The following is a 7524-nucleotide window of genomic DNA, read 5'->3' on the forward strand; positions in this document are numbered from 1 at the left end:
AATGGACAAATTCTGTTGCTTAGCAGCCATCCCATAGATTCAGATTCCACTTGTTTGGGCTGGGAGCTGGGGAGATTGGACATCTGTAGGTTTCAAGAGCACCCCAGGAGAGTCTAATGTGCAGCCCCTGATGGGAACCACAGACAGGTGGACTGAGACTGGAGGTGCCTCAGAACTAGAGGAAAATTAATGATTTAAGTGAAAGCATAAAATATCACAATGGCAGTTCATAGAACCAGGAGTCTGTGTGACTCAATAAACTGCAGCCTCCCTCAGAGCTCCTGTCTGCTTCCCTTCTGTGTCCCCAGCATTTAGCCGGTGGTTGGCATATGGGAATCCTACAATAAATGTTGAGTGAGTGAGTGTCCTAATTGGCTTACCTCATTAATAACTTGGTGATAATGTGTTGATTAATGCATTATCTTGTTCTGAGTATCATATTTACATTTCTACAGGACCATCTGCAGACAATGACTTAACCCAAAGAAATGCCTCCCCCGCTGGGAAGGCAGGTGGGGAAGGCATTTTTGATTACGCTGTTTCATTCAAATCGTATCATGCAGGTTGCTTATTACTATTAAGTGGAGTCTAGTGTCCTGGCATAGTTTATTTTCTAAAGTGCTTATGAGACACCAACTTTCCAGCTGCAAGGTACAGCCAAGGCTTTTGAAAGAGTTATTTTAGAAAGAGCTCTAACATAGATATCATGTACATATCTATTTTATTTTTATCAGAGCATAATTCTTTACAAGATTGTGTTAGTTTCTGCTGTACAACAAAGTGAATCAACTGTGTGTATAAATATCCCCCCTCCCTCTTGAGCTTCCCTCACACCCCCATCCCACCCATCTAGGTCATCACGGAGCACTGAGCTGAGCTCCCTGTGTTATACAGCGGCTTCCCACTAGCTTCACACTACTATACTTACACATACTAGTGTACATGTGTACACTCCTATGTACAGTCCTAGCTCCCAGTTAACCCCACCCTCCCCTTCCCTGCTCCGTGTCTACATATTCATCCCTATGTCTGTGTCTCTATCCCTACCCTGGAAGGAGGTTCATCTGCACCCTTTCTCTAGATAAGCAGTTCAAGACATTTTAGTGTTAGATAAGGTAAATCAAAAAGTAGCATTTTCTTCCTAGGGACAAGAGATTATTTCATAATTATAAACACGGATTTATTCCAACATAGATTTCTCATTCTTGGTGTACTCTGGCTTTGGAGTCTGAATATGGAAGATATTCAAGGACACTCCTGACACCTGTGATTTACTTGAGAAACAGCATGGATCGTATTCTGCGCGCTGACTGCCAGTTACGGAGTCATCAGCGCCCGCCTGCTCTCAGTCTGCTTCCCCCACGTGTCTTGCCTTTTCCTACGCTGTTCTCTTCGTTTTCTCAATGACAATTAGACTGGAATCCAATGAGAGAGAACGGCTTTTTGCTGACTGCCAATTGCTCTGCTTTCATTACTTTAAAGTGACCAATCACCCAGTCTCCGGTGCACAGGAAGCATGCCTTTGTGGGGGTCTGTTTGTCTCCCTCAGCCTTCTCCGCCCGGGTTTTGAGGGAAGGCGGACTGGATATACCCCCTGGGTGGATACAGGTTATGTCAATCTATGCATACATCCACCCAGATCTGGACCATGTGTCTCTGGTTGCCAACTCATGGTGACTTTGTCCTCGGGGAGCACTGGCCAGTATCTGGAAGTGTTTTTGGTTGTCACACTTGGCGGGTGAGAAGAGACTACTAGTATTAGTGGTGGAGGCCAGACACACTGGAAAACAGCCAGCGTGCCCAGGACACCTCCTGAAAATAAAACTCTGCAGCCCCAAACATCAATAACCCAAGAGACGCTGGTGGATATCTATGTCCACGTCTATCTCTGTATATCTCAAAGTGACACATCCCTGGACGAGAGCTGCAAACACTTCTCTCTGTCTCTGTCTCCTCCGACCCAGTAAATTCCTGGAGGGCAGAGATGGCCTCCTGATGTTGGAACTGTCACATAACCTAGCACAGCTCTTTAGACAGAGATGCACTGTGAATGCTTCCAGAAATGAAACTATTAGCAAGGTGAAAAGACAGCCTTCAGAATGGGAGAAAATAATAGCAAATGAAGCAACTGACAAACAACTAATCTCAAAAATATACAAGCAACTCCTACAGCTCAACTCCAGAAAAATAAACGACCCAATCAAAAAATGGGCCAAAGAACTAAATAGACATTTCTCCAAAGAAGACATACAGATGGCTAACAAATACATGAAAAGATGCTCAACATCACTCATTATCAGAGAAATGCAAATCAAAACCACTATGAGGTACCATTTCACACCAGTCAGAATGGCTGCGATCCAAAAGTCTACAAATAATAAATGCTGGAGAGGGTGTGGAGAAAAGGGAACCCTCTTACACTGTTGGTGGGAATGCAAACTAGTACAGCCACTATGGAGAACAGTGTGGAGATTCCTTAAAAACTGGAAATAGAACTGCCTTATGATCCAGCAATCCCACTGCTGGGCATACACACTGAGGAAACCAGAAGGGAAAGAGACACGTGTACCCCAATGTTCATCGCATCACTGTTTATAATAGCCAAGACATGGAAGCAACCTAGATGTCCATCAGCAGATGAATGGATAAGAAAGCTGTGGTACATATACACAATGGAGTATTACTCAGCCATTAAAAAGAACACATTTGAATCAGTTCTAATGAGGTGGATGAAACTGGAGCCTATTATACAGAGTGAAGTAAGCCAGAAGGAAAAACATAAATACAGTATACTAACGCATATATATGGAATTTAGAAAGATGGTAACAATAACCCGTGTATGCGAGACAGCAAAAGAGACACTGATGTATAGAACAGTCTTATGGACTCTGTGGGAGAGGGAGAGGTGGGAAGATTTGGGAGAATGGCAATGAAACATGTAAAATATCATGTAGGAAACGAGTTGCCAGTCCAGGTTCAATGCACGATGCTGGATGCTTGGGGCTGGTGCACTGGGACGACCCAGAGGGATGGTATGGGGAGGGAGGAGGGAGGAGGGTTCGGGATGGGGAACACATGTATACCTGTGGCGGATTCATTTTGATATTTGGCAAAACTAATACAATTATGTAAAGTTTAAAAATAAAATAAAATTAGAAAAAAAAAGATATAAAAAAAAAAAAGAAATGAAACCTGAGAACCCAGCAGATTTTCTGCCCCCATCACCTCCCCCATTGACCTCACCTTGCTATATAAAGTAATTTCTTTTGTTTGGCACCTTGAAAGCTCCATAAAAGTAGGCACGGTGCCCTCAGGATGGATCATTGTACTCCTCTACCAGCACCTTGGCTTAAGACACCATGCTGTCTAACTGCACATCATATCCCTGAGTCAGACGAGACATTCTCTGACAAAGACCAAGGTGAGAACTTCACAGCCATCCTTGACGTCCTCTTTCCTTCCAGCACTCGGCCTGCGGCTAGGCTTCCCCAGCTCTGGCTCTTCTGTTTGCTGTCTAACCCTGCCTGGCAACTAGCAGGTGTTCAGCAAACAAGGAAGGCAGCCCTCAGTGGTCCAGCCCCGCCCCGTTTTGTCATCTCTCCCCACTGCGGACGGACGGCACATACTCCTTGTGTGTCCCCCACACACCATGAAGTTGCACACCTCTCAACTTTGACACCTGCTCTCATTCTAGAGATGCTGCTCTGCTGCTTGGTTCCCTGATTACTGCCACATCCTCGGTCAGGACACTACTCCAATCGCATCTCCTGGGATGACTTGCCTGGGGGTCCTGTTCCAGGGAGGTGCGTCGTGTCCGACTCTTTGCAACCCCATGGACTGTAGCCTACCTGGCTCCTCCATCCATGGGGTTTTCCAGGCAAGAGTACTGGAGTGGGTTGCCATTTCCTTCTCCAGAGGATCTTCCCCACCCAGGGATCGAACCTGGGTCTCCTGCATGGTAGGCAGACACTTTACCATCTGAGCCATGAGGGAAGTCCGTGTCTTAGAGTGGTAACCCTATTCTATTCTCTTCCACATGAAACCGTTCTCCCTGGAACCCCGCCCTGAGCCCATCCGCTCCTGATTGAATAGAGTGACAACACTTTAACATCCGTCACCTCGGTGAATAGTGACAGTGGCACCAGTGAACTTGGCCTGGCCCACAGGGGTGTCCACACACACGTACACACACTCACAAAACTCTGCCTGGCTTCTGAAGGACTAGAGAGCTATTAGGAAAATGAAACCACTGTATGAACTGTATGCAGACTTTCTTTGAAATGCAGCATGGATCTCTAAGAGAACAGCAATCATTGGTGCATTTGTGTACGATATTTTCTTACAGCAATGACACCAGTTAATCAAGGCAGTGGGAGGCAGAAGGAGAGAAAGTAAAAATCTTGCCAATGTGGGCTGTAAAGCACAAACAGGGACTTTAAATACCTTCCACCCTACTCCTGAGTCTTGTCGGCATGCTCTGGAGACCAGAAAGAATCCTAGGGTTCTGCACATGGATTCACTCACACAGGTCTTCAGTCAGGCAGTCAACCACACTCCATGCACGTGGAGGAGGTGGGGACAACACACGGAGGGAAAGCCGCGTGCGTCTGGGGTCTGGCTGTGTCCGCAGAGGACATGCTTTTGTCCAGGGTACCTGAGCGTATTTCCAGATGTTCAGGTACTGCATAGAGGAGGAGTGGATGACTCAGATCACACACTGTGTGGTCCAGGTTCATAAATATGAATGAAAGTAATATTATTTTTTTCTCCAAAGAAGCAGCATCAATGGGTGGAAAGGGTTTGGAATCAAACAGCTTTCTCTGCCTAGCTTTCTTGGTGATTTTTTTAACCTTAGTTCATTAACTTGGGGCACCAGTACTCTTCCAGGACTTCTTAGAGGGTCAAGTGAATAATGGGGACACAGTTAAGTCACTCAGTTGTGTCTGACTCTTTGTGACCCCATGGACTGCAGCATGCCAGGCCTCCCTGTCCATCACCAACTCCTGGAGCTTGCTCAGATTCATGTCGGTGATGCCATCCAACTATCTCATCCTCTGTTGTTCCTTTATCCTCCTGCCTTCAATCTTTCCCATCATCAGGGTCTTTTCCAATGAGTCAGTTCTTTGCATCAGGTGGCCAAAGTATTGGAGCTTCAGCTAGGAACACTTTCAGAATGCTTCCTTCCCTTAACTGACATTGTAGCTGTTTTCTGACCACATGGACTGTAGCCTGCCAGACGACTCTGTCCATGGGATTTCCCAGGCAAGAATAATGGAGTGGGTTGCCATTTGCTTTGCTAGGGGATCTTCCAAACCCAGAGGCTGAACCTGAATCTCCTGCATTGGCAGGTGGGTTCTTCACCACTGAGCCATTGGGTATTAGCTACTATTGGTGATGGCACCCCACTCCAGTACTCTCGCCTAGAGAATCCCATGGATGGAGGAGCCTGGTAGGTTGCAGTCCATGGGGTTGCTAAGAGTCGGACACGACTGAGCAACTTCACTTTCACTTTTCACTTTCATGCATTGGAGAAGGAAATGGCAACACACTCCAGTGTTCTTGCCTGGAGAATCCCAGGGACGGGGGAGCCTGGTGGGCTGCCATCTCTGGGGTTGCACAGAGTCGGACACAACTGACACGACTTAGCAGCAGCAGCAGCAGCAGCTACTTAATAGGCTTTCCTGGGGGTTCAGATGGTAAAGAATCTGCCTGCAATGCAGGAGACATGGGTTTGATCGCTGGGTCGGGAAGATCTCTTGGAGTAGAAAATAGCAACCCACTCCAGTATTCTTGCCTGGAGAATTCCATGAACAGAGGAGCCTGGTGGGCTACTGACCATAGGGTTGTAAAGAGTCGGACACGACTGAGCAACTAACACACACACACACATACACACACTACTCTTATACTATTAGCACTGCTATTCAGCCATAATGTAAGAATGGGGAAAGCATGTGTCAATCACAGGCTTATTGTAAAGAGGAGATCTGATACCAAATGTCGTCATTCTCAAAGGGTAATTTTGTCCCCGGCCCCCTGGGAGAAATTTGGCAAAATCTGGAGATGTTTCATCATTGTCACAGTTAGTGGGTGCTGCTGGCACCTAGTGGGTGGAGGCAGGGATGCTGCTAAACATCCTGTAACGTGCAGGGTGGCCACCACCTTGCACAACTGTCCAGCCCAAATATCAATAGTGCCAGGTGGAGACACGCTGATGGAAGGTGGCTGTGCTGGGCCCACAACACAGGGTGAACGGTCGCAGCCCTGCTCTCCTCCACACCGACACCTCCTCACGCTCACCATGGCTGCCATCACACCTCGAGCACTACTGTTGCACCACTGTTTCTGATCAGGGTCTGATTTGCAGGGATAAAAAGCAATAACAATCAACTTGATGCCATCAAACTGCTTTCATGGGAAGCCTCCTGCCCCCTGGGCCTGGGCATCTTGCCTTTCCTTTCCTCCTCCTGCCGAGCCAGTTGGGGAAACCAGGTCCTCCTGAGTGCAGCTGGGACCAGGGAGCAGGCCACATTGGCGCCAGAAGCCAGCAGGGCCCGGTCCCGGGGGGCAGGGGGTGGGGGAGTTGCTGGGAGTCATGGCTCAGGGCCTGCCGAGTGCAAAGTCCCCAGCAAGTGTGCTTCCCAGGAAATCCTGCTGCTGAGCCCATACCGGGAGCAGAGGGGCCAAGCTCCCAGGGCCACCCCACCTTGCCTCCTCCTTCTGCTGGCATCCTTCTCAGGGAACCATGGCTGCCTCAACTGGGGAATGAAATGCAATAAGTTCAAGTGAAAAACAAACCCACCCAGCTCTCCCATCCTGGAAGCTGGCAGCTGGGTCACCTCGGAGACGCCCTGGGTTTGGATGCTGCCAAGTGACAACCACCTCCCCGCTTCCCACCTCCCAGGGGGCACTTATTGCCCTGCAAGCTCCTGGGAGATGGTGGGTGTGCTGCCTGGCTTCAAGGGAGAGGGGCACAACCCGGTAACCTCTCCAGCCCTCAGACTTGAGTTTCAAAGGCCATCATTTCCTTGGAAGAACTTGTGAGTGGACATCCTGTGCCTCTTCAGAGATGCTGATAGTATTAACAGCAATGATCGTTGGCCCTTGCCACGTGCCAGGTTAGTTCTAGACAGCGCTGCAGAGATAAACTGATTTCATCCCATGGTACTGCAGGTGGAAAAGTGAAAGTGAACTTGCTCAGTCATGTCTGACTCTGCGACCCCATGGACTGTGGCCTACCAGGCTCCTCCATCCATGAGATTTTCTAGGCAAGAATACTGGAGTGGGTGACCATTTCCTTCTCCAGGGGATCTTCCCAACCCAGGGATCGAACTCGGGTCTCCCTCATTGCAGACAGACACTTTCCCGTCTGAGCCACCAGGAAAGCCAAGTGGAAAACATGGGACTAAAGATTCCACTTGATTTTAGAGTGTGAATAGCACTCCACATACTCAGAGCATGGCTGGGATGTTGAGTTAACCATCCTTTGACAGTTACCTGAGTTTAACACTCATGAAGAAACT

The 7524-nt window shown here is 48.2% G+C and overlaps 1 non-coding gene across 1 annotated transcript; it reads right to left on the minus strand.

The window, feature by feature from the left end:
- Positions 1-3921: 3921 nt before the first annotated feature.
- TRNAG-ACC (transfer RNA glycine (anticodon ACC)) lies at positions 3922-3994 on the minus strand. The gene has a single exon. It is a non-coding gene; the product is annotated as a tRNA-Gly (tRNA).
- Positions 3995-7524: the final 3530 nt, after the last annotated feature.

The sequence above is a fragment of the Bos mutus genome, chromosome 11 (genome assembly GCF_027580195.1).
Source record: "Bos mutus isolate GX-2022 chromosome 11, NWIPB_WYAK_1.1, whole genome shotgun sequence".
Taxonomy (NCBI): Eukaryota; Metazoa; Chordata; class Mammalia; order Artiodactyla; family Bovidae; genus Bos; species Bos mutus.